The sequence below is a fragment of the Aotus nancymaae genome, unplaced genomic scaffold (genome assembly GCF_030222135.1).
Source record: "Aotus nancymaae isolate 86718 unplaced genomic scaffold, 86718_ANA_hifiasm-v0.15.2.pri h1tg000108l, whole genome shotgun sequence".
Lineage (NCBI taxonomy): Eukaryota > Metazoa > Chordata > Mammalia > Primates > Aotidae > Aotus > Aotus nancymaae.
The window spans coordinates 7,904,904-7,931,536 of NW_026988523.1; the positions used below are offsets into that span (position 1 = coordinate 7,904,904).

At 43.0% G+C, this 26,633-nt stretch overlaps 1 protein-coding gene and 1 long non-coding RNA gene across 38 annotated transcripts in view; one reads left to right on the forward strand and one right to left on the reverse strand.

Moving 5' to 3' along the window:
- LOC105711646 (uncharacterized) overlaps positions 1–26,633 on the forward strand; it is a 313,477-nt gene that overhangs the window by 196,662 nt on the left and 90,182 nt on the right. For all 34 annotated transcript variants that reach the window (XR_010340435.1, XR_010340434.1, XR_010340443.1 and 31 more), the window contains one exon: positions 23,815–23,906. This is a non-coding gene — a long non-coding RNA (uncharacterized LOC105711646). The remainder of the gene's footprint in view (positions 1–23,814; positions 23,907–26,633) is intronic.
- The window catches only part of TNR (tenascin R), a 429,814-nt gene that overhangs the window by 93,106 nt on the left and 310,075 nt on the right, over positions 1–26,633 (reverse strand). The window contains exon 1 of one of the 4 annotated variants that reach the window (XM_012444446.3): positions 1,299–1,319. The exons of the other annotated variants lie outside the window; for them this stretch is intronic. The gene's annotated coding sequence lies outside the window, so the exon portion shown is untranslated. Of the gene's footprint in view, positions 1–1,298; positions 1,320–26,633 lie in introns of those variants that run through there. 4 annotated transcript variants of the gene reach the window in all.

The following is a 26,633-nucleotide window of genomic DNA, read 5'->3' on the forward strand; positions in this document are numbered from 1 at the left end:
TCTGTACTGCAAAGAATGCTAACTGTTCTGCAGGTGGCCTCTTTCTTTGGCACTGTTTAGTGATGCTGTTGGACAGATTTTGCAACTTCCTATGAGGAAGGCCTGGCCTAATGCTGTGACATGTCTGGAAGTGCTGCATTGGATATGTTCATCCCCTGTAGAGAGGTCTCACTTGCTCTGGGACCCATTCTGTGTCTTTGGTATGAGGCAGTGGGTGATGTTTAAACCAGATGCAAAACCTGTCTCCACAGGCAATAACTTAGAAGGCTTGAGGGGGCTAGAAGAGCCTCTTCTCTGCCCCTTACTCTTCTGGTGTCTCAGATGAGTCAAACAGACTAGAACGAGTAAAAGTCCAGGACTGGAACCATAATGGGCCAGTGGAGAAACTGGTGGTGGGAGAAGTAGGATGCCATGGTCTGAATGTTTGTGTTCCCCCAGAATTCATGTACTGAAATTCCCAAAGGGATGGCATTAGGAGGTAGGGACTTTGGGAGGTGATTAGGTCATGATGGCAAAACCCTCATGGATGGGATTAGTGCCCTTTTAAAACTCTAGAGAGGGTTGGGCACAGTGTCTCACACCTGTAATCTGGACACTTTGAGAGGCCAACACAGTTAGATTGCTTTAGCCCAGGAGTTTCAGACCAGCCTGGGCAACATGTTCGAAATCATATATCTACAAAAAATACAAAACTTAGCCATGCGTGGTAGTGTGCGTCTGTAGTCTCAGCTACTTGGGAGGCTGAGGTGGGAGGGTTGCTTGAGGCTACAGTGAGCTGATATTGTGCCACTGCACTCTGGCCTGGGTGACAGAGTAAGATCCTGTCTCAAAATAAAAGAGAGATAAGGATACTCCTTGCCTCTTTTACATGTGAGGACACAGCTAGAAGGTGCCATCTAAGAACCAAAGAGTGAGGCTTCACCAGACTCTGAATTTGCCAGCACCTTGACCTGGGACTTCCCAGCTTCTAGAATGGTGAGAAATGAATTTCTTTTGTTCATAAGCCACCCAGTCTATGGTATTTTCTTTTAGCAGCCCAAGTGAACTAAGGGGAAAAGGAGGGAAAAACAGAGAAGGAAGAATAAAAAGAGAAGGTGGAGAAGAAAAAAAAATGGAAGAGTGCCAGGCTGGTGGAGAAACAGATAAGAGTTCCACAGGTAGAGTGTGAAAATATAAACCTGAGGGATAGATAACACACCAGGGCTCAATGATACACTGACAGTTGTGAGCAAGACAGATGGTTAATGGCCCTGCAAATGGGAGTGCAAGAGAGTTGCAGTAATTCGATAGATTGATACTTAAGAGATCCATGCGGTTCCATTGATTCATTTCCTTCACGCCAGCTTCCTTATCAATATAATTATCATGGCCAGCACCAGAGGTGTCTCCGGGTAATTTGTAAGAGGTGGATAACAGGATCGTCCTCAAGGCTGATTTAGTGCCTTGTTAATGAGGTGCTCACTCCCCTCTAGGGAGGCCTGCAGGAAGAGACTTGGGTCACCCAGGTTGGCTGAAGCTTGTGTCCCATCTAAAGTTGTCTTTCTTTTCCTCTTCCTCCCCCACATGACCTCCTCTTACTTTCGCAGAACTGGGTGGAAGGACTGGGAAGGTGAGGAGGAAAAGAATACCCAGAAGGTACCCACATGCCTTTGAGCTTTTTTCTTTTCTTTTCTTTTCTTTTTCCAGAGTCAAAACGGAATGGAAAACACCACCATGAGGCAGAGGGGCCTCAGGAAAAAAAAAGCGGTGTAGGAGGGAGAATGAAATGAGTGTGTAGGTTGTTGGGTAGGGAAGGAGAAGTGACCTCCCAGGGGCTGGGTGGCCGGTGCTGTATTTGGATTTTCCACCTTCTGCCATTCGTGGTCCCCACTCTGTCCTTAGGGGTGATCTATAAACCAGAACTATGTCTGTGGAAAATGACACTCTTTTTGTGTGCTTTTTTTTTTTTTTAGTTAGAATTCGTTTAAAAATAGTTTCCTCCCTGCCATTGGGATGCTCTGTCACTTGGAGAAAGAGGGTAATTATGAAAGAGGAGGGTGTAATGTGATTACAGCCAGCCCCATTGTGTCAGTGGAGGCAGCACAGGGCTGCGGGGAGAACTCGGAGCGAGCTCCTCTCCATCAGTGCTGGGCCTTTATTGGGCCTGTCAGATTTCTGAAAAGAACCTGAGGGCAGAAAACTCCCGGCAGACAGGACTCCATGGCTGGCCCAAAGCTGTCAACAAGGACATGGAATGGTGTGGGAGGATGTGCTGGGCCAGCCTGGATGCTGCCTTCCACCAGGCCTGGCTGCTCCGTGCCCCCTGACCATGTGCTCTCTGATGTATCCCCATGTGGGAATCTGCAGGAAGGGTCTTTGGTTCAGAACCTAACGGATCCACACTCATTTTTCAGCACAGGCTGTCAGCCCAGTGTGTTTGTGGCTTCATGTCAGTGTGGATTAGGAGAAACCTCAGTCGCTGGTATATGGGACCCGGCTTCTAGTCTTTTCCTCTGATTCTGCCTTGTACTACCTGGGAGAACTCTGAATGACATTACCTTTCACAGAGCTTCATCTGGAAAATGGGATCTTGAGTATCAATCAAGGGAATGATACATACCAAGGGAGTAATGAAAATACCATGATCAGAAGTGAAGATTGGAAGTGAAGGTGAGGTCAGCCAAGTTGGAATTCCACTTTACAATATAATTGGCAAGGCTGGGCAAATCTTACTGCTGGGGATCGGGGGGGCACCTATTTCTTTTTGGGTAGCTGTTGATAGGAAAGTCTGTCTTGTAACTTTAATGCTAAAATTTTATGATGTATGAACTAGGTTTCAATATGATAAATAGAACGTAATTTAAGTCAGAATTTGTTTGATTTTTATAGGCTACAGAGAATTCTTAACATTTGTAAAGCCTCTGACAATTATATATATAAATAAATATATTTATATATTTGATTGTTATACACACATACACATACACACACACATACACACATAAACATGTTGTATATGATTCCATTTAATCCTCACAAGAATTGATGAGATTATTCCCATTTTATAGATGAGAATATGGGATGATTTGCCCAGTGACACAGTAATCTAGAACCAAACTAAATCTTGAATCATATTTCCAGACTCTCAGTTCAGTAGTAGACACCATAGCTTCCCTTCAGCAGCTGCCTCTATCCTTGGAAAGTAGGTAGGATATAAATAATGAATTTCTAATTAATCTATAACATTTTGGTCAGAAATTCTTCCAAGCACCTGACCTTTTGCTATCTTTAATGTCTATTTTTCATCTATGTTTCTTGTGCTTGGAGAACGGCATGTCACCATTCACTGTTCAATTCTTCTTCTTGAAGAGTCATATTACCTTTCATCTTTTTCTTCTCTACATTTAATACAACTGCAAGGAAAGTTTCTTTGCAAGAAAGATTGCCAGCCAGACTGTAGCCCAAGTTGATGGTTTCTGTTTTCTGCCCATGCCCCTTTAGAACAGATTGAGAAATTGGTTTGAAACATAAGAAGTGGTCTCTTCCCTCATGGGGCTTATTATCTCGTTGAAAAGACTAGGTTAATAGACACAAAACTGAAGAGCAAGGCAAGCCAGTGCATGTTTCTGTACTGAATGAACATCACTCATTTTAAATTAGTGTTTTAAAGGTGAGCAGAGATGAGCATGGGAGACATGACTGGGAAGATGGTATCTGGGTCCAGACGGAGGGGATATTGGAGGGTGGAGAGGAGTTGTAGGCAGTGGGTGGGAGGTGGGCGGCAAAGGGTATAGAATCAAGAGTTTATTGGAGCCCCAAGGCTAAATAATAGGACGTCTGGATGCTGAAGTGACCGTCTTCAGTCTTTACGCAGGCTTAAAGTTGATTAAAACTGAAAATAATACATACATATTGGTGTGTACCTGTTAGATAAGGGGCTGGTCACAATTAGCATTTTAGCAGATGGACCACTGGACATTAAGCTCTGGAAACACTGCTAATATGTGCTTAGAACTTCAAATTAATTATAACTGTAAATGTAGAAACTGCTTTTTTTAACTGAAAATCGAAACCCTTTAGAAACAAATCTTTTTGTTTTGGTTCTTTTTTATTTATTTATTTTTAATTTTTTTTTTAAACTTTTTTTTATTGTATTTTAGGTTTTGGGGTACATGTGGAGAACATGCAAAATTGTTGCATAGGTACACACATGGCAGTGTGATTTGCTGCCTTCCTCTCCACCTATATCTGGCATTTCTCCCCATGCTATCTCTCCCCACCTCCCCACCCCTTGCTGTCCCTCCCCTATTTTCCCCCAACAGACCCCAGTGTGTAGTGCTCCCCTCCCTGTGTCCATGTGTTCTCATTGTTCAACACCCGCCTATGAGTGAGAACATGTGGTGTTTGATTTTCTGTTCTTGTGTCAGTTTGCTGTGAATGATGGTTTCCAGGTTCATCCATGTCCCTACAAAGGACACGAACTCATCGTTCTTGATGGCTGCATAATATTCCATGGTGTATATGTGCCACATTTTCCCTGTCCGGTCTATCGTCGATGGGCATTTGGGTTGGTTCCAGGTCTTTGCTATTGTAAACTGTGCTGCAATGAACATTTGTGTGCATGTGTCCTTATAGTAGAATGATTTATAATCCTTTGGATATATACCTAGTAATGGGATTGCTGGGTCAAATGGAATTTCTATTTCTAGGTCCTTGAGGAATCGCCACACTGTCTTCCACAATGGTTGAACTAATTTACACTCCCACCAACAGTGTAAAAGTGTTCCTATTTCTCTACATCCTCTCCAGCATCTGTTGTCTCCAGATTTTTTAATGATCACCATTTTAACTGGCGTGAGATGGTATCTCAATGTAGTTTTGATTTGCATTTCTCTAATGACCAGAGATGATGAGCATTTTTTCATGTTTGTTGGCCTCATGTATGTCATCTTTTGTAAAGTGTCTGTTCATATCCTTCACCCACTTTTGAATGGGCTTGTTTGTTTTTTTCTTGTAAATCTGTTTTAGTTCTTTGTAAATTCTGGATATCAGCCCTTTGTCAGATGGGTAGATTGCAAAATTTTTTTCCCATTCTGTTGGTTGCCAATTCACTCTAATGACTGTTTCTTTTGCCATGCAGAAGCTGTGGAGTTTGATTAGGTCCCATTTGTCTATTTTGGCTTTTGTTGCCAATGCCTTTGGTGTTTTGGTCATGAAGTCCTTGTCTACGCCTATATCCTGAATGGTTTTGCCTAGATTTTCTTCTAGGGTTTTTATGGTGTTAGGTCTTATGTTTAAGTCTTTAATCCATCTGGAGTTAATTTTAGTGTAAGGTGTCAGGAAGGGGTCCAGTTTCTGCTTTCTGCACATGGCTAGCCAGTTTTCCCAACACCATTTATTAAACAGGGAATCCTTTCCCCATTGTTTGTTTTTATCAGGTTTGTCAAAGATCGGATGGTTGTAGATACGTTGTGTTGCCTCCGAGGCCTCTGTTCTGTTCCATTGGTCTATATCTCTGTTTTGGTACCAGTACCATGCTGTTTTGATTACTGTAGCCTTGTAATATAGTTTGAAGTCCGGTAGTGTGATGCCTCTTGCTTTGTTCTTTTTGCTTAGAATTGACTTGGCTATGCAGGCTCTCTTTTGGTTCCATATGAAGTTTAAGGTGGCTTTTTCCAGTTCTGTGAAGAGGGTCATTGGTAGCTTGATGGGGATAGCATTGAATCTATAAATTACTTTGGGCAGTATGGCCATTTTCACGATATTGGTTCTTCCTAACCATGAACATGGAATGTTTCTCCATATGTTTTTGTCCTCTCTTATTTCGTTGAGCAGTGGTTTGTAGTTCTCCTTGAAGAGGTCCTTGACATTCCTTGTTAGTTGTGTTCCTAGGTATTTTATTCTCTTTGTAGCAATTGTGAATGGCAGTTCGTTCTTGATTAGCTCTCTTTAAGTCTGTTATTGGTGTATAGGAATGCTTGTGATTTTTGCACATTGATTTTGTATCCTGAGACTTTGCTGAAGTTGTTTATCAGTTTCAGGAGATTTTGGGCTGAGATGATGGAGTCTTCTAGATATACAATCATGTCGTCTGCAAATAGAGACAATTTGACTTCCTCCTTTCCTATTGGAATACCCTTTATTTCTTTTTCTTGCCTGATTGCTCTGGCTAGAACTTCCAGTACTATATTGAATAGGAGTGGTGAGAGGGCATCCTTGTCTAGTGCCAGATTTCAAAGAGAATGCTTCCAGTTTTTGCCCATTCAGTATATTGGCTGTTGGTTTGTTGTAAATAGCTTTTATTATTTTGAGATACGTTCCTTCAATACCTAGTTTATTGAGGGTTTTTAGCATAAAGGGCTGTTGAATTTTGTCAGAGGCCTTCTCTGCATCAATTGAGATAATCATGTGGTTTTTGTCTTTGGTTCTGTTTATGTGGTGAATTACATTTATAGACTTGCGTATGTTGAACCAGTCTTGCATCCCTGGGATGAATCCTACTTGATCATGGTGGATAAGCTTTTTGATGTGCTGTTGCAATTGGCTTGCCAGTATTTTATTGAAGATTTTTGAATCTATGTTCAAGGATATTGGCCTGTAGTTTCTTTTCTTGTTGAGTCTTTGCTGGGTTTTGGTATCAGGATGATGTTGGTCTCATAAAATGATTTGGGAAGGATTCCCTCTTTTTGGATTATTTGGAATGGTTTCAGAAGGAATGGTACCAGCTCCTCTTTGTATGTCTGGTAGAATTCGGCTGTGAACCCATCTGGACCTGGGCTTCTTTTAGGTGGTAGGCTCTTAATTGCTGCCTCAACTTCAGACCTTGTTATTGGTCTATTCAGGTTTTCGACTTCTTCCTGGTTTAGGCGTGGGAGGAGGCAACTGTCTAGGAATTTATCCATTTCTTCCAGCTTTCCTAGTTTATGTGAATAGAGTTGTTTGTAATAATCTCTGATGATGGTTTGAATTTCTGTGGAATCTGTGGTCATATCCCCTTTATCGTTTTTTATTGCATCTATTTGGTTATTCTCTCTTTTCTTTTTTATTAATCTGGCTAGTGGTCTATTTTGTTGATCTTTTCGAAAAACCAGCTCCTGGATTTATTGATTTTTTGAAGGGTTTTTTGTGTCTCTATTTCCTTCAGTTCTGCTCTGATCTTAGTTATTTCTTGTCTTCTGCTAGGTCTTGAGTTTTTTTTTTTTTTTATCTTGCTCCTCTAGCTCTTTCAATTTTGATGATAGGGTGTCAATTTTAGGTCTCTCCTTTCTTCTCATGTGGGCACTTATTGCTATATATTTTCCTCTAGAAACTGCTTTAAATGTGTCCCAGAGATTCTGGTATGTTGTGTCTTTGTTCTTGTTGGTTTCGAAGAACATCTTTATTTCTGCCTTCATTTCATTGTTTATCCAGTCAACATTCAAGAGCCAGTTGTTCAGTTTCCATGAGGCTGTGCGGTTCTGAGTTAGTTTCTGAATTTTAAGTTCTAACTTGATTGCACTGTGGTCTGAGAGACTGTTTGTTATGATTTCCGTTCTTTTGCATTTGCTGAGGAGTGATTTACTTCCAATTATGTGGTCAATTTTAGAGTAGGTGTGATGTGGTGCTGAGAAAAATGTGTATTCTGTGGATTTAGGGTGGAGAGTTCTGTGAATGTCTATTAGGTTTGCTTGTTCCAGGTCTGAGTTCAAGTCCTGGATATCCTTGTTAATTTTCTGTCTGGTTGATCTGTCTAATATTGACAATGGGGTGTTAAAGTCTCCCACTATTATTGTTTGGGGGTCTAAGTCTCTTTGTAAGTCATTAAGAACTTGCCTTATGTATCTGAGTGCTCCTGTATTGGGTGCATATATATTTAGGATCATTAGCTCTTTTTGTTGCATTGATCCTTTTACCATTATGTAATGTCCTTCTTTGTCTCTTTTGATCTTTGTTGCTTTAAAGTCTATATTATCAGAGATGAGAATTGCAACTCCTGCTTTTTTTTTGCTCTCCATTTGCCTGGTATATCTTCCTCCATCCCTCTATCTTGAGCCTTTGTGTATCCTTGCATGTGAGATGGGTTTCCTGGATACAGCACAGCAATGGGTTTTGGCTTTTTATCCAATTTGCCAGTCTGTATCTTTTGATTGGGGCATTTAGTCCATTTACGTTTGGGGTTAATATTGTTATGTGTGAATTTGATCCTGCCATTTTGATGCTAGCTGTCTGTTTTGCCCATTAGTTGATGCAGATTCTTCATTGTGTTGATGCTCTTTACCATTTGGTATGTTTTTGGAGTGGCTGGTACTGGTTGTTCCTTTCTATGTTTAGTGCCTCTTTCAGGAGCTCTTGTAAAGCAGGCCTAGTGGCGATGAAATCTCTGAGTACTTGCTTGTTTGCAAAGGATTTTATTTTTCCTTCGCTTATGAAGCTTAGTTTGGCTGGATATGAAATTCTGGGTTGAAAATTCTTTTCTTTAAGGATGTTGAATATTGGCCCCCACTCTCTTCTGGCTTGTAGGGTTTCTGCTGAGAGATCTGCTGTGAGTCTGATGGGCTTCCCTTTGTGGGTAACCCGACCTTTCTCTCTGGCTGCCCTTAGCATTTTCTCCTTCATTTCAACCCTGGTGAATCTGACAATTATGTGCCTTGGGGTTGCTCTTCTTGAGGAATATCTTTGTGGTGTTCTCTGTATTTCCTGGACTTGAATATTGGCCTGCCTTGCTAGGTTGGGGAAGTTTTCCTGGATAATAGCCTGAAGAGTATTTTCCAGCTTGGATTGCTTCTCTTCGTCACATTCAGATACACCTATCAAACGTAGATTAGGTCTTTTCACATAGTCCCATATTTCTTGTTGACTTTGTTCATTCCTTTTTACCCTGTTTTCTCTAATCTTGCCTTCTCATTTTATTTCATTGAGTTGATGTTCGACCTCTGATATCCTTACTTCTGCTTGGTCAATTCAGCTGTTGAAACTTTTGCATGCTTCACAAAGTTCTCGTGTTGCGTTTTTCAGCTCTATCAATTCACTTATATTCCTAAGTTGTCCATTCTCGTTAGCATTTCATCAAATCTTTTTTCAAGGTTCTTAGTTTCTTTGTATTGGGTTAGAACATGTTCTTTTAGCTCACGGAAGTTTTTTATTACCCACCTTCTGAAGCCTGATTCTGTCATTTCATCACATTCATTCTCCATCCAGCCTTGTTCCCTTGCTGGTGAGGAGTTGTGATCCCTTGTAGGAGGAGAGGCATTCTGGTTTCGGGTGTTTTCATCATTTTTGCTCTGGTTTCTGCCCATCTTTGTGGATTTATCCACCTGTCATCTTTGTAGTTGCTGACTTTCAGATTGGGTCTCTGAATGGACGGCCAGTTTGTTGATGATGAAGTTATTTCTGTTTCTTAGTTTTTCTTCTAACAGTCTGGCCCCTCTGCTGTAGGACTGCTGAGGTCCACTCCAGGCCCTGTTTGCCTGGGGATCACCTGCAGCAGCTGCAGAACAGTAAGGGTTGCTACCAGTTTCTTCTTCTGCTATCTTTGTCCCAGAAGGATACCTGCCAGATGTCAGTCTGATCTCTCCTTTATGAGGTGACTCTTTGGATATACGGGGGTCAGGGAGCTGCTTGAGGAGACAGTCTGTCCTTTATAAGAGCTCGAGTGCTGAGCTGTGAGCTCTGTTGTTCATTCAGAGCTGCTAGGCAGGTACGTTTAATTTGGCTACAGCAGAACTCATAAACCCCTTCTTTTCCCAGGTGTTCTGTCCCAGGGAGTTAGGGCTTTATTTGTGAGTTTCCATTGTGCTGCTGCCTTTTTTTTCAGGGCTGTCCTGCCCCGCAAGGAGGCAGCCTAGTCACTGTCTGCCTGCAGAGGCTCTGCTGAGGTGCTGTGGGCTCTGCCCAGCTGCCATGTGAACTTCCCTGCAGTCCTGTTTATATGGGTGTAGTTAGAACTGCCTTGGCAATGGTGGCCCACCTCTGTAATGGTGGACTCTCTCTGTAATGACTGGTTGCCTTGCCAATGGCAGGCTGCCTCAGCAATGGCGGGCTACCTCTGTAGTGGTGGAGTGCCTCGGTAATGGTGGACGCCCCTCCCCCACAGAGCTGGACCATCCCGAGTTCAGCTGTGCTTGCTGTGAAACTCTCAACCCAGAGCGCTTCCAATTGCTGGGTTTTTTTGGGGGGGTGGGGTGGGACCAGCCGAGCCTGATCACCTGGCTCCCTGCCTCAGAGCCCTTTTTTTTTTTTTTTTTTTTTTTCAGTTGAATGGTTGACTCTCTCCCAGGTGTTCCAGTCGCCTATTGAAAAGGCGCTGGGATCTGTGTGATTTCCCATGTGGCGACCCACTGTGCTGGCTGAAACAGCGACGCTGAGATTCGTGGTGCTTTTTTGCCTGGGAATCTCCTGGCCTGGCTCCCTGTTTCAGTCCCCTTTTTTAATCAGCTGAATGGGCAACTGTGCCTTCCCGGAGCTCCTCTGGGCAGCTAAAATGGCACCCAGACCAGAGTATTTTGTATGGAGAACCGCCACGCTGGGGTGCCAGCAAAACAGCCACACTGGCCAAAACAGCCACGCTGGCGACCCGTGGGGCTTCTCTGCCTGAGAATCTCCTGGTCTGTGGGCAATAAACATCCGTCTGGAAATGCAGCATCCACTCACCCTCTGTGCTTTCACTGGGAGCTGCAGACCTGAGCTGCTCCTAATCAGCCATCTTGGATCTTCACCCCAGAAACAAATCTTAGGAATGTCACCTTTGAAAATTATACTCTTCCCCATCCAGAATACCAGATAAATCCATCTGCTCCAAAAATATTAAATGACAGATTCAAATATCAAATTCATATTGTTTCCAATTATATGGCATAACTATATTGGAGTTGATCCTTCCAGCAGGAAGCAAATAATTGCTTTCATATATTGGATATCCATTTCTTCAAATTACTTGTGTGCTGGAAGTAGCAACTTATTAAAGTTCAGCTCTAGTAGTCTAAAGGAGTTATTTACTTCATTGTGTACATTATGTCTTTTAGAGCATGAAATAGCACCGCCCTGACCCAAAGACTACAAGCAGGTGAATTATACCTTCTAGTGCATGAAATAACATGATTATTTTCTACCTGAAATTTGAGGAAGCTCTGAGAGTACTGGTATACGGAGCACAACCTGCTTGATTAAATTCAGTTACACACTGACTGCATGCCAGGAAGGGGGCTAGGTTGCATTCCAGATGTTCAGGTCAGGCTAGAGAAGTCTCGGGCAACTCCCTGTGTAACTAGGAAAAAGGAATTCATATAACAAGAATAAATAGGAGGCCATGAGGAGTACCGTATCAGAGGTATGGGAAATTCTTCTGGGAGCCCAGCAGAAGGAGGCATTTTAACTGCAAGACTTCTCTAGAGAAAGACTAATGGAAAAGGTAGCTTTTAAGCTGGGTCTTGGAGAATGAGAAAGATTCTGAAAGGAGGAGGCAATGGAAAAGGCAGTTGAAGTGGAATAGAGAATGAGGGGAGTCATGTTTGCAGAAGGGCTTGGTTCCTGGGATAGTACAACGTAGGGGTGTTTGTGTTCATGGATGAAACATACTAAGAAGATGTAGAGAGCCGTGATTGACATTTTTAGAAATTTGCTTTGTATCTATGGGCTTGTTGAGCCAGCACTGTTTTCAAAGCGGGGCATAACATGATTAAGAAACCCTTTGACATCTGCAGTTGCAATTGGCCCCAAAGATGAATTTCAACCTGAAAAACATAAAAGATTTTTTTCTCATTGCTTATCTTATTTTGCAGTTATTTAGTCAGTAAGGCTCAGATTAGCCTTCCCTATTACTTTAGAGAGTGGTTTTTCAGGGTACATAATTTCTTAAATTCCTTTTGTCTCACTTTCTTGACAAAATGCATTTTGCTCTCCATTAAGTTATACTGCATCATCTTTGTTCATTATTGTTAAAAGGGGGCGCCAATGGAATTCAAATGTTCTTTTATTAACTGCTAAATTTAGGATATGTATTATAAAATATTGGACTTTTAAATGTGTTCAATCTGAATAAAGACAAGAATTGACCATTTAGCTACATGCAGCTGCCTTTCTGACAGCATAAGAATACAGATGGCACTGAGTGGGCTCTGAGAGATGCTGATAAACAGAGCACATTTTGAGGGGTTCCCAAAGTTTCTGTGGGATCCACATAGGTTATAAAAAAGCCCACTAAGAGGATGCAGGACGTTTCAGGGGGTTTGGGGTTTATATCTGAAATAACTTGCGTGTGGTGTCCAATTCCCTTTTACTGGAGTTCTTCTTTACTCAGCACAATGTCCCTTTCTCCCCAGCCTTCGCGGTGCACTGCTGTGCGGGACTCCTTCTCTTGGCACACACACTCCTTGGAACTCTTCATTTGCCCCTCTAGAGCTTCTCTCCATCTTTCTCAGCCCTGATCTCTTTCCCGGGAGGCTCCCTTGCCCTGGAACTTCCCATTCTGCCAAAGGGGAGCCCCACCCAGAGAGCTGTGGCATGGAGGAGAGTCAGGTCCTCACTGCCTCCCTGGAGGCTGCCTGGGACTGGCTGTGCCCCTCGGCTGAAGGGCACTGCTTGCTTCTCTCAAGGTGACCTTCTCTGCACCACTGAGCAGACTGTAGTTCCAGGTTTCGGTAACCTCTCACCTACTCCTCTCACCTCTTTGGGGGCTGAAGGATGGTAACGGGTCAACTTCAACTAGACCTGACCACAGTTCCCTTACTGACCAACCCGTGGCTGTCCAGTGCCTGTCCCTGCAGGTGTCCACAGGAACCTGACTTCCTGGAGGGGCTGTTGACTCTAGATGTTTTTTCCTGTCCCCAAGTCTGTTTAAAACTTACCTTCCTCTGTGACTCATTCCCTCAGTAGTCAAATGCCAAAGTGATACAAGATACAGTACTGGCAATAAATTAATGCCTTCTGAAAACCTCTTTGGAAACAGGTAAGACTTATGCCATAAATAACAGTGACATTTTCATTTTAACAACAGCCTTCAACTAACCTAACAGTGGACATGGTTCGGCGTGGCCTCATGCTGTAGCAGAGAAGATTTATCGCCTGTAAAAGGTTTCAACATTTTTTCTCACATTGATCTTCCTACCTTTACCCTTTTGAAAAGCACTAAAATGAGTCAGAAAAACAGAACATCTGGTATTTGCAGAGCTCATTTGAGTTTTCAAGGTGGTTTTGTAAACATAATCTCGATTGATTCCAATTCTGTAAAGCATGTAAAGTGGGTGTATTGCTCCACTTTACAGATGAGTAAACTAAGGCTCAATCCTATTGATAACAAGCCATAAAGTTGGTAGTGAAGAAGTGCTCTGAGGGTAATGTATGCTATCTCTGAAAAATTCACAATGTAAAAAGGAATCCAGCTCACTTCTTCTTTAGTTTGTTTTTCTCATAGGAAAGTTGGAAAAATACAGTGACATTTAAAAATATAATAGAAGTGCAGGTTTATTTAATTATTTAGCTTTATTTCTCAGGAAGCATATGTCCTCTGATTTTTTTTTTTTTTTTAAGTTTCAGCCTTCTACTTTCTCTACTCTCTGGATAGTTATAGTTGCTTTAGTGAGCAGCTCACTGAGGTGAGGGTGTGGGAGTGCACCAACATTGACTCCAAGCAGCAGAGCTGGACATGGGTTGAGTCTGCAGCTGAGAGCGAGACTAGAGTGAGTGAAGCCAAAGCCAGTCATTGCAGAGGGAGACCTTGCTGTTTCTCTCTATGGATTTATTCAACCATCCTCCTTCTCCAGGACTAGATCACCAGGCCCCAAGAGGCGCTCATATTTCCCTAGCAACAACTTAAAACTTGATTCTTTCCTTGAAGTTCTTAATAGGAAAACCTATTTCTTTGATCCTAGTTTGCATTATCAAACAGGATTGCTGCAGGGAAATCATTATAAAAGCGTTCCTCCCTGTTGAGCAGGACACTAGCTCCGTTCACTAAATAGAAACCCCAAAGCAGGTGAGCTATTTCCCAAAAGAATGGTTCTGATCATTTTCCATGTCATATTCATCAGAGGTTGTTAGAAGATAATTATGAGATAGGCAGTGATGTGTCTTTCTACCATTCTGGAATATTATACCTTCTTTAGTCTAGACCCACAAAGGTGTCTAGAATGATACAAACTTTTGATTTGTAAAAGGAGTCCACAGTATCAAGTTAACCAGGAATATTTATTGCCTTTCTCCAAAATGACAAGATCTCTGGGTTCTTCCTAGATGACCAAAAACATGGGACTGGTGGCTGGGTTTACCCAAACCAGCTGCATTTGATTGGGAAGGGAAAATCCCACCACCTTCAGGCTAAGCTGATCAGATATGACTATGTGTCCTGGAGCTTGCGCATTCTGCCCCATCCCAATAAGCATGCAGGATTGCACTGTGAAGGAGAGGAAAGGAAGGGCTTTCTTAGACTGACGTGTACATAGTCCAGGCATATGCCAACCAGTCCTCTAAGGGCTTTATACATTACCTCATTTCGTTCTCACTGCAGTCATACAGACTATCATTACTGTCCCATTTTACAGACACAGAAATGGAAGAAATTGAGGCACAGAGTGGTTAAGTGACTTATCTAAAAGTCACGAAGCCTTTAGGTGAGGGCACCAAGATTCAAAGTTAGGCAGCCTGATTCCTTAGTCTTAGAATGTCAAGAGCTGTATGCAGTTGATTGGGAAGCCTTCTTATGAGAAAGAATTTGTGACAATCATCTCCCTTTCTGAGCTCCAGCAGAACTTGTTTATACACTTATCACAATAGTTATCTGCAGAGCTGTTTCGTTCCCCGCTCAAGGGTCCCTAGAGGGCAGAGTCTACAATCTAGTTACCTTTTATTGCAGCATTCAGCATAAAGCCTGAAGTCTAACAGGTCCTCTCTCTGTCTTTCAATACATATACCCACACATGTGATGTGGTTCCAGCCATCCTTACCTACCCAGGTGTCCTGCATATTTCCATGAATTGGTCTTTCCTGCTTCCAAAGTTTCTGGTATTTTTCTCTCTACAGTGCTGTCTGGGAGAACTGCTGCTGGTAGTGTGTGGGGTGGCCCCAGAGGGCTGGGACCCACAGTCATGCTAGCCGTTGGCACAGTTTAGTGTTCGGGTAACAGCTGTCCTGCCTACCCACTTTGCAACCTCTCTCACTGATAGCTCCAGGATTATAGGTCTTCCGCCACCCCAGTTTCTCTTGATTACAGCTGCCTATTACATTGTTTCTTATTACCGACCTTGGTACCTGTCAGACCATCCCTACCCCTAATTGTCTTTCCCTGCCACACGTCCTTCTTCACTGAGAAGCTGGCTTCCCAGATGACACAGGCCCTTTCAGTCTCTCAGACGTGCTTGCTTCTCAGAAATGGAGTGATCTTTGGCCTTCTTTGCCCTTGGACTTGATGAAGTGGTTGGCTGTGAGCTGGATCATAAGTGTTCCCTTCCAGGGGTCTTCGTCAGGGAGATTCTAGAGAGGGGTCATTGCCTGGTGAGCAGGCCATCTACTTTGGAGACACAATGCCTTTCTGTCTCTCATGCCACTTCCATTCATGGGCTTTATGAGCTTGAGCAAGTCTTGTGACTGCTCCCAGTCTCAGTTTTCAGATCTGTGAAGTGAGGACTATTTATAGTGAGAATGAAGTATATGCAAAAACATTTCATAAGCTACAAAGTGGCACATAATTGATGGGAAGGTATCAGCATTGTTAACACATCAGATATAAAGAAGCACACAGTGTCCATTTCTTCATGGGCCAGAGGTTCATAATGGGCCATCCAGCTGTGGGGTCATCTTTCCTCCTCCATTTTCCTCAGCTTCAGCCTTAGCAGGGGTGCAAAGGGGAGGGTACGTCATCACTGGGTGGTAAATTAATTGCTGAATTGAGCAGAATTGAGGACGCTTGGGTGACTCAGTGGCAAATCCCATGGTGGCATTTGTTGTGCATCTTCTCAACCCAGGGTATAGATGAGGACCATTGCTTCATGCAGATAATCAGTAACTCTCAGGGAATGGTCAACCCTACTTTCCAGAGTGGGGCTGACTAGAACGTGAATTGAGACCTCAATCCCCTAGGAACTGTGAGGATTCCTAAATTATTCCTTGGTTGTTCCTGTGCTGTGTGGTCCCTGAAACTGGGCCCTAAGAAACCAGAGGGGAACCAGGGGTTGGAACAGTTCACCTGGATATAGCAGCTGGACCTGAGGCTTCAGAGGCAAGCATCATGGTCCAAGGTCAAGGCAGGCTGGCCTGAGCTGGACTGGAGCATGGGGCTGGGGGACTAGGGTGGATAAAGCCACATAAGAGGGTGCAGCCAGCGTCAGCTGAAACTTACATAGCTGGATTAGCACCACTAGGGTCAGAGGCAGAAGGAGAGGAGGCACTTAACAGAACCAGATGTGAATCCCACGAGTTCCAGGGGTCTGGATGTGAGTATACCAGCCAAAAGCTATGGGCCTTGACGGTTAGACTCCCTGCACCAATGGCCTAAAGCTAAATTAGTAAGTAACTCTATATTGAAACAAAAGCTTTTTTTTCCTGATTAGAAAATCAATACATATTTATTATAGAATAACTAGAACATACAGATAGATTGTATTTTTAATTACTGATTTTGGTGGGATTTGTTTTTCCATTTTTAAAATCTGTATTAATTACCATAATTGAGATTACACCCTATTCAGAATGAATACTTTAAACCAACAAGTTCCTCGGCCTTGTTGTCTCTGGGGAAGCACTGCCCAGTGACTCTGCCTGGATTCGAGCAGGCCCGGAAGGCAGGTCTAAGGTTGACTTGGATCTGGGTGAGAAGCTGGGCTGCCTTGTCAAGCAGATCAGACACGTCCAGGCAGTGGTGGGAACTGGGCAGTTCCCAGCAAGGGAACAGCTTCTGTATTTTCCCCTCCACCCTGGCACCAAGCACATATCTCTGTCAGTGGTGAAGCCTTGGTAAGCGTTGATGGGGTGACCAGCTTCCTCTCCATTAACGGGTGTTCGGAATTGTGTCTGAACCCCACAGCTGTTGTAGGGGGCATTTTGTTTGGTCCTAATCAGAATAATGAACCCTAACTCTGTGGTTTCTGACCAATCTGAATAGCAGGGCCCTTGGGCCTGAGGACCTGAAGCTCTGGGGAAGAGAAAAGTCAGCAAGGATGGGAGTGACTGGACTGGAGGCCGAGCAGACAGGCTACATGGGGATGCAGAACACCTGCTTCCCATTCTCCACCCAGCACCGGCTAGTCGCCGCCAGGGTAGCTGAAGCTTCAAAGGGGGCTGGAAGCGACAGTGGCCAAGTGTGGAGTACAGTTACCACTGGCTTCTGTCTGGAGCACGTGCTCAGAAGGAGCTTCAGGTACTTGGAAACTAAGCAAGAAATATTAAGCTGAAGACCCTGGAGGGTGACTCAAGCCAGAGGGCTCTAGGAATGTTGCATCTGTCAGCAGACCTGGGGGGCCAGGGGAGGGTGGGTTATTGCCCTCCAGAGAGATTCTGGGAGTAATTCTCACCCTAAGCACTACAAGCAGACCTCAGGCCTGAGACTTGTGGATGTTATTTTCGGCTTATGAAACCATGATCGAAGAGACCTTATATTAAGAATACTTGAAGTAGAAGACAAGATGGTGCCATAGGTGTGGAGCTTGGGAATCATACAGCTTTGGAATCTAGTCTGAGTGTACTGGCTCTGCCACTGTGTGCAAGCAATGTCTTTTCTCTGAGCCTCTGTTTTCTCATCTGTAACATGGAAATACTTAATAACGACATTGATCTCATAGGGTGGTTTTAAGCATTTAATACGTAATATATATTAAGTATATAACATGTATTAAGTATTTAATATACAGCCTAGCACAAAATAAGTGCTCTAAAAAAAGCATTAGCCTGACTGATAGTGTTTTCTGAGGTGCCACATGGAACACAAGCTGAATGAGCTCTTACCATCATGGGTGTTTTGATGCGACTCTCCTGGGTAATTCATGAGCATGGGATGGAATTGGTTTTTATAAAAATCTGTGACATCAGTTCCTGGAGCAGTGTCCTCCGAAGCTGAGAAAATGGCCTTCACTGATCACTACCGAGCAGGGTAAAACTGCATCTGGGAGCAGTGGGATCTGTTTGTACCCTTTCCCCACACACACTGCCCACTGTCACTGCACCTGAATTTGCAGAGTAGCATGTTTTTTTCAACATTTTCATAGACTGGGCCTGGGGACGTAGGGTCCATCAGGCCCTTCTTCTCTCAGCAGTGAGTAAGGTGAAAAACAATGCTGAGAGTTCCAGGGCATTATTGGGGTTAAACAGCTATCACGATGCAGGAAGCCATAGCTTCCATAGTGCCTAGAGCCTTGCATCATTGGGATAAGGTCAGGACTACTGCCCTGGGTGGGCCTCAGTCTCTGCCACCTGTAAGGCCAGGGTTCTTTAAATCATGGCTTGCCTCTATGCTGTTGTTGGGTCCTAAATCAACCTAGAGCTGGGCCTTTGGCTGCCAGAGGAAGCTGTAACGGGAGCCTGCTGAGGTCAGGGAGACTCATCCTCCAGTAGAGTGCAGCATTTGTATTGTTCTAATTTAGTTACCTCAAGGGATGAAGTGTTTGGAGTGGTAGATTCCCTGAGTAGTCTGGAGAAGACACTTTTCTGGCCACACAAGGATGTGCTGAAGGAGGAAGCACATCTCTATGGATAATATTAGCAACATGGGGTGAGGTCTAATTGGCCTTTGAGGGGTGTTGCTTCTTGCTCCTGGGATACTAGGATACTGTGTTTGCTCCCCTGCCTGCATCTACCAGGGCCGCAGTAGCCACTGGGCTTCACGAATGGTGCTGCCACTGCTTCCCATGACAGCCTCTGCACTCTTATGACTCACAGGGCTGGATGAGGAGGCAGTGTAGCTGCCCTTCTTCTTCCTTTACTGCAACCTCAGGAGAGCGTGCAGAGTTTCCACGGGCAGAACCTGAAAGTGACAGCACTGACCTGATGCATCTCTGGATCTCCCTAGTCAGATACAAATCATAGCCTTTGTTGTTTATGCCAGGACACTGTGGCTCGAGGAAGTCCTGTCTCATCATGGCCAATTTAGAAAAGGGATATTTAAGCACTTCTACTCTATTGACCATAAAAATGCATTTTACTTTGTAACCTAATACCTAATACAGCTGTAATTATTGTCTAATGTGTGTGTGTATATATATATATACACATATGTATGTGTGCATATCTATATATGAAACCGAAGTTTTACAGAAGAGTATTTACGTTTACTAAATGCCATACATTCTAGAATCTTCTGATCCCTAATACAGAGACATTCTCCATTGCACCACTGGCCTGCACAATGCCATGCATTCTAATCTAATTTATTTATTCTATTCTCCTTAAAAAACACACAAGTTGTCACCCACTAAATAGGTTTCGTTATCCAGCAAGATATCACAACCCACAACTCAACAATCATTGCTCCACAGCAGCACTGTCCAATCACTATACAATACTAGCCACTGAGTGTGAGCCATGTATGTAATTTTGAATTCTCTAGTAGCTGCACTAAGGAGGTAAAAGTAAGCAGATAAAATGGATTTTGACAATATATTTTATATTGCCAAAAATTTTTATATAGCTAAAATATTATGTTGACATGGAATCCTTATAAAAATTATGAGTGATGTGTTTTGCTTTTTTTATACTAAGTCTTTGAAATATGGTATGTATTCTTACACTCATAGCACAGAATTAAGTACATTTCAGTGCCCAGTGGTTCCATGTGGCTAGTGGCTACAGTGTTGGGCAGGGCAGCTTTAGATGCTAGTTCAGGAAGAACCACCAAGTGCTTCTTATGGTCCTTACAGGTATATGAGGTACTGGCAGCATGTTTCCTTCCCTCCCTCCCTCCCCTTCTTTCCTTCCTTCCTTCCCTCCTCCCTCCCTCCCTCCCTCCCTCCCTTCTCCATTTCCCAGGCACTTCTGCCCCAGCACCAAAAAATGCAATACAGCAGAATGGATTTGGGATTGGTGTCCAGATTTTTACATAAAAATTCTATCTCTTTTGTAACTTTGGGAAACAGTTGAGGGGAAAGTTAAGAAGACAGGCCTTCTACTTCTTTAAGTAACCTCAAGATGTGTAAGTTAGTAAATTCAGCAAACAATTATTGAGTAGCTGTTGTGCATCAACAGTAAACCAGTGCCTTGACATCTAAGGGATTTTGGGGGGAACTTTTTCATCAGAACTAGAAGCAAATTTGGTTAGGGCTTGTCCCTCTTTGTCCTTAATGGTCTTTCTTTTTAATTCTTGCTCCATTAGAGGCTGTGTATCCCTGTATGCCTACTGCTGACCAGCATCTCCTACTCATGATATGAGTCTGGTGAGATGTGGCTGAGGGAACTGATGTAAACTACTATGGCTGTGTTTCAAATCCCACTAAGTTTATTATTATTAATGATGACAGGACTTGCAGCTGACATTTACATAAGGCTTTAAAATTAAAACTTGCTTAAAAACATATCTAATTTAATTTTCCAAGCAACCCTGGAAGTCGAGGTTATTGTCATCTTCATATTATATATGAGGACATTAAGGCTTAGGGATGCCAAGTAAATTGTTCAAGATTACACATTTGTTCAAACCAACATATGTTTTTTGAGCACCTACCTGGCATAATATTGTATGTTGGCCATATAACATGGAATAAAGTTTCTGCTATTGGTTGAATTCAGACTCAAATGCAAATCTCTTTAGTTTGAATTTCAAGCTTTTTCCCCCATGCTGCACGATTCTCATTTTATGTAAGTGGAAACGCTCACCAACTACTCTTAGTTTATTCTTGGTTTGACTTGACTCATCTGTCTGTCATCTATCATCACTTACTTAAACAATTAATTGGATATCCAGGAATAGAGTCCATCCTGTTTTTTTCATTTAGGTTCTCCCTTTAAACTCATTTGGGACTTGAAAAACTAAGCAGTCTTCCCTTGGTTTTTGAGTCTTCTAATTATACATTTGGGCCAAATAAAGCAGAAATCTGAGGCCAGGATTTAAGAGTCTCATCCTTCAATTTTATAGCTCAGTCCTCAGAAGGATATTTTCATGGTGCTCTAGATCATCCTGTGATAGGAGTTGTGACCAGAAGCTAAGCAAAGGGAGAAAAAAGTATCTGTAGGGAGTTCCTTGTATCAAATAAATTAAAGAATCATAGAATTAAACAGCACGAGATTTCTTTACAGAAAAATTGTTCAGAACCTTTAACATGCAAACATGATTTGTGAATCATTAAGATATAGATGTATATGTAAATATAGATTTAGAATTGATATGTAGATAAAGATACAGATGATAAATATAGATCAATGTAGAAACGGGAAGCAGCATCAAGTGGTAGTGGAAAGAACAGATTCTAAATCTGGACTGCCAGAGTGAATCCTGACTCCAGCAGTTGCTCTCTTGTTTCAGTTTCCTCATCTGTGAAACAGACAAAGTAGAGCTGTGAGGATTAATTTAATACCTGCAAAGCATTTAGAACAGAACCTATGACACGATCAGTGCTCAGTAACTACTAAATGAAAATATTAGCTGTCTAGCTGAATTTGGCAGGCACAGAATCCTGACTGTAAGACCAAAGGGCCTTCTTTTAAATAGCATCTTATGAAATTAACATTATGTGAAACACTATTTGTGATGTGCTTCCCAAGGAGGTAGAGCACAGGTTGAAACAGGTGGAGAAACTGGGCAGGGTCTGGAATATGGAAGAAGAGTTTTGTATAATGATGGAGGAAAGATGTTTTCTCTGGAAGAATTTGATTCTTGTTATTGTAGTCTCATCGCCAAGAAGGCAGAGTTTGGTAGCTCAAGAGCCCAGCAGCCCAGGAATAGCAAATAAGTGATATGTGTGTCTTTACTGTGTGTATTTACTTTTGACTTTTTCCTCATGACAGACATTGCTAATTGATCACAGCACACTCTCCTGGCAACTTTCTCATAGCCCGTTGTGCAACTCTACAAAAATTATGGAATGTGAGATAGAACCCACTTTATATCCTTGGGTTCACTACCTTTGGTGGTGAAAAAAGTGGCAGTACTTCACCACAACTGGTTGCTGAAACCCCAGTATATTGCTTGAACCACAAATTCTACTGCACCAACCAATTTTCAGCCAGCTTTGTTTAGAGTTGGCTCTGCTTAGAGCCTGAGGAAGTTAAATAATGGCCAAAGCCATAGTGGCCATAGTAATAGTAAAAGTGAGAAAGAAATTGGTGGGGAGGTTGCTGAATGGTAACCTGGATGACTCTTAGGAATTAACTCCCTCAGAAGGAATTAAGTCAGCAGTCCTGAAGTCAGAATTAGATAAAAGTCTAAAAGAGAACATTTGTTTTCTCATATTGCAGGCTAGGAAGATCATTCTAGTAGCTGAGATCATGTTATGTCCAGGAATATTTCCCACTACTCCCCACTCCCATCTCCATGTACTTTCAATGAGTACAGACTCCAAGTCATGGAACCAGAGAGCAGAATTTAGAGATCACCTGATGCCTTTTGATTTGACAGGTGAGGAAAAACAATTCTTAGTGATGGAGCTGAGATTAGAATGTAGGGCTCCCGATTCCTGGTTCCATGCCCCTTCCACTGTAGAATCTTCCTCCTTCAATGCTGGTTGATACTGCTCCTTCACATCCAAAGAGAACCGTGTTTTTCATTGAAATCTTTTAAGTTTTTTATCTGCTTTCCTCTCACTGTCTTTAGATAAAATTTGTTTGGATCTACCATATAAAGAACAGGGACCAGGGAAACGTCATTACTTAAGGGAAAATTATTACTGCAATAATGGGTTGTTACATATTTTGTAGTAAAAAATATAATTTTCTATGGGAAGGAAAATTTTGTTTTAACTATGACAAGTATTTTGGAGTCTCTCTGGAGTCCAATTTGGGCATCTTATGTTGCATGTATATACATGGACTGGGGAGATATTTGACCTCATCATCTGCTTAATCTCATAAGAGTACCTATTCCAGGAATAGAATCTTTCACAACTCCCCACAGGGCCTGGGGAGCAGCCTGCGTTTTGCATAATCATCTGCATGACATTCAGCAACGGACTTTCTCACAACTGCCTTTTCATTTGGGGACTGTACTAAATGGACCTTTAAGGAGGAATAAATCAATTGGGAGAAAAAATCTGAAACTGAATCCTTTCCTTGGAAGATTTTAAAATATAAACTCGTTATTAAAAATATTTAAGTTTTCATCTCAACTATGTGGTGCTGAGAAACAATAGAGATGTTCTCATCTGTTAATCTAACAAGCATATCAAGTGCCAGCCGTGTGGAGACAGCACTGTCCTTGGTGTTGATGATAATATAAAACAGACTTAAGAACACAATCTGTTCTACACAAGCTTAGCTTAAATTCTCACTAAGATGATACCATAGGCGACATCCCCACCTTTTTCCTCTTCTTTCCCTTCCATGGGGGATTGAACTAGCATTCACTCAGTTCTTTAGATCCTAGGAAGCTCCAGAGTAAAACCAGCTTCCTTGACTGGGCACCATTCCTCCTAGGTGGCCAGGAAAGCTTCCACTGACAAGGACATTTTTCTTGTAATGAGGCCAGCCCCCAGGCAGAGAAGGAAGAACCCATGCTTTCCAGCACAATCATAGAGGAAGAGTAGTGGTCATGGTAGTGGTCTTCTCGTCCCTCAAGGGCAAGGTCAGAAAGCTGATGAAAACAGATGTTTGTGAACAGTGATTACTTCTGCGTAACCTAGTAAGAGGATCAGTCAGTCTTCAGCTCTAACAGGGGTGGGGGCAGGGTAAAGGGGTTGTCCACATTCATTTTCTTGTTTACGGACCATAATCTCTCTCTCTCTCTATCTGCAGGCTACTGATGGAGGTTAACAACACCAATGTATCTTCTTCCAAGGCTTGAGATCTTGTTTCCCCAACTGGCAAGATATAAGAAGGCATCATGGGTGAGCCTCTGCCTATGAAGAGGGGGCCAGGGATATGGGGTTGCTGAGTGGGAGTGTTGAAGGCAGGGCCTGCACATCACAGGTGGAGGAGGCATCCAGAGAGGACAATCTGTCCCAGAGGCAGGTCTGCAAGGAGTCCTCTAAGTGAATGGCAACATCACCCCTTGAGAGGCTGACCCTATAGTAAAGAACTGAGAATTGTCTGGTGAAAGCTGATGGGCAAAAGTAGCCAAAGGATACAGGGATTGGCTGGTCCCATTTTCTGGGCATTGCATGAGAAAAGACTGGAACGTCTGTGTTAGAAGTAATAGCAGGGAGCCCTGCACCAAGGAAGACACAGAAGAAAACCCTCAGCTCCAGAAAGAGCAATCCAAAACTTGCCCAGGCAGCAAAAGTTACCCCTAAGGATAGAAAACGGGCACCCTGAAACACCTGCATTACACTTTCCTTTCTTTCTATAGCCTTCTCTTTATTTCCCCCTTATCTTATTCCCCATTATCTTTCTTACTCTCCTTTCTTACCTTCCTGTTTTCATTTTCTCTTCCCTCTATCCTCCATCTTTCCTTTCTTTTCTTCTTTCAGTCTTCCCATTATTTCAAGGCTGTTCCTCTTGCTGAGTATTTTTTTATATTGCTTTAGTTTCCACGGTATTGTATTAGGAGCCTAGGGGCATTTGCTCTGCTCCTTATATGCTTATAACCTAACTGGAGCCGAGACTGCTAAACTTCACCCAATACTGGCTCTCCTCTTCTCTCTTGGTGGCAAACACATGATGTGATTTGGGGCCATATTGCATCCAGCTTGAAGACTGAATTTCCCAGTCTTTCCTGTTAGGAGTGGCCAGGTAATCAAGGTAGAGCCAATGAGATGTAAGTTGATTATAATGTGGGACTCTGAGAAAGTTGACCAGCTGTGAAATATAGGCACTGACCAGCTGATAATTGCACCCTTTTTGCCCTTTCATCTTCCTTCTTCCTATTAATTGGAGCATGAGCATGATGGTTAGAGCTCCAGAAGCCATCTTGGACCATGCAGTGAATGTGAGGAGGAAACTACACAATCAGAGGAGTAAAGAGCAGACAGAAGGAGCCTGGGGTCATGTTGACACTGTGTCCACAATACTAATCCTGGACTGGATGTCTTTGGACTTCCTATACATTGTTTAAGCCTTCAATACCTCCAGTCTCTGTGATTATAGCTGAACTCAGCCCTAAATGATTCACTAACCTCATCAAAAAATACTTCACATGCTCCACTATCCCCTCCTAGATCATTTCCTCTTCTGTCTTCACTATCAAGTAGGATTTGATGCTTTGAGGGTAGCCTGGGCACCATCAAGTTAGATGGCTCATCTTAAGCAACATAGCATCTCTCACTCTGTTCTCCATCCAAGAAACCCTTTACAGAAACAACATGGGACTTTGGGGAGTTAGGGGATGTCACAGCTGAAGGCCTGTGTCCTTTGTACTTGCAGTAGAGCCTCCTACAGAAGTGTCATACGGAGAAGCGAAGGCAATCTGTCTGAGGCTGTCAGCTACCGTCCAGGACCTTGGGCAAGGCAACAATTTATGAGATGCCTTTAACTCTGAGTGCAGGAGAGGGCTTCATCAAACAGACTTTGCTGGCTGTGTTGTATGTACATTCACAAAGTAATTTACAGTTCCCTTGGAAACATGAGAAAGTTTGGGTCTAAATTTAGAGTGTTCACTCTGAGCTGATGTAATAAGCTCAAAGAATATTCAGAATGAAGAAACATGGGACAATTCACCCATCAATTTATAAATATCAAACCCATCCATCGCGTCACCGAGACCACAGTTGCTCCTTCAGGAGGTTAGTACCCCGCCTGCTTCTCATAGTCAGGGGACAGAGGGGAAGTAACTACTTTTCTGCCTGCTCCAGGAACTCTAGTCCTGAGTGCATTATTTTCTGGTTTACTCCTTTGCCTTCTCAGTTGTGTGAGGCCCCATGACATTTGCCATCTGTCTTCTGTTAAATTTTCTTGCAAAGTGTCTCAGTGTGTGGCCCCAAGGAACTAGCATGCAAAGCTCTGGATGCGGCCAGATTGCATTTTCAAGATTCATCCACATGCTGGTTTCCTAGGAAGGTTCTGACAGCATGTGAGGTAATGCACATCCATTTCCAGAGAGCAGGCGTGAGGCAGAGCACTGGAAGGAATGAAAGCTCCAGAGAAGCGCCACCTTTTTTTGTTAACATATGGGCTGTTGACTGTCCCTGGGAACACAATTCCTTCCCTGGGCCTGATAATTGATCACCTCTTGCCTGAATTGGAGATGAGTCCTCCAACTGATCTTGCTCGGCCTCCTGCCTGTCGCCCTCCCAGCCATTCTCCAGACGGCTGGAGAGAGGAGCTGGCCAGCACCGCGGCTGCTCACTGGCACCCCCTGCTGAGCTGTAACACTGTGACCTTCCCGCCATTTGCCCTGCAGTTCCTTACTTTCACCATACCACACACACCTTACCTCACAAACTCCTTAATTTTGAGGCTCTGATATCACCTCTTCCAGGAAGCTTTCCATAATTCTCACCATGATTCTGGCGTAATTGCTTCTCCTTTTCACTCCCACAGCCAGCACTCTATCATTGCACTTTTATGTTGCCTCGGTAATCTATTTTTATATTTCTGTCTTCTCTGTTAGACTGTGAGCTCCTTAAGGACAAGGACTGAACTGTGTTGGGAAACTGTTGGAGGGTTATAGCAGAGGA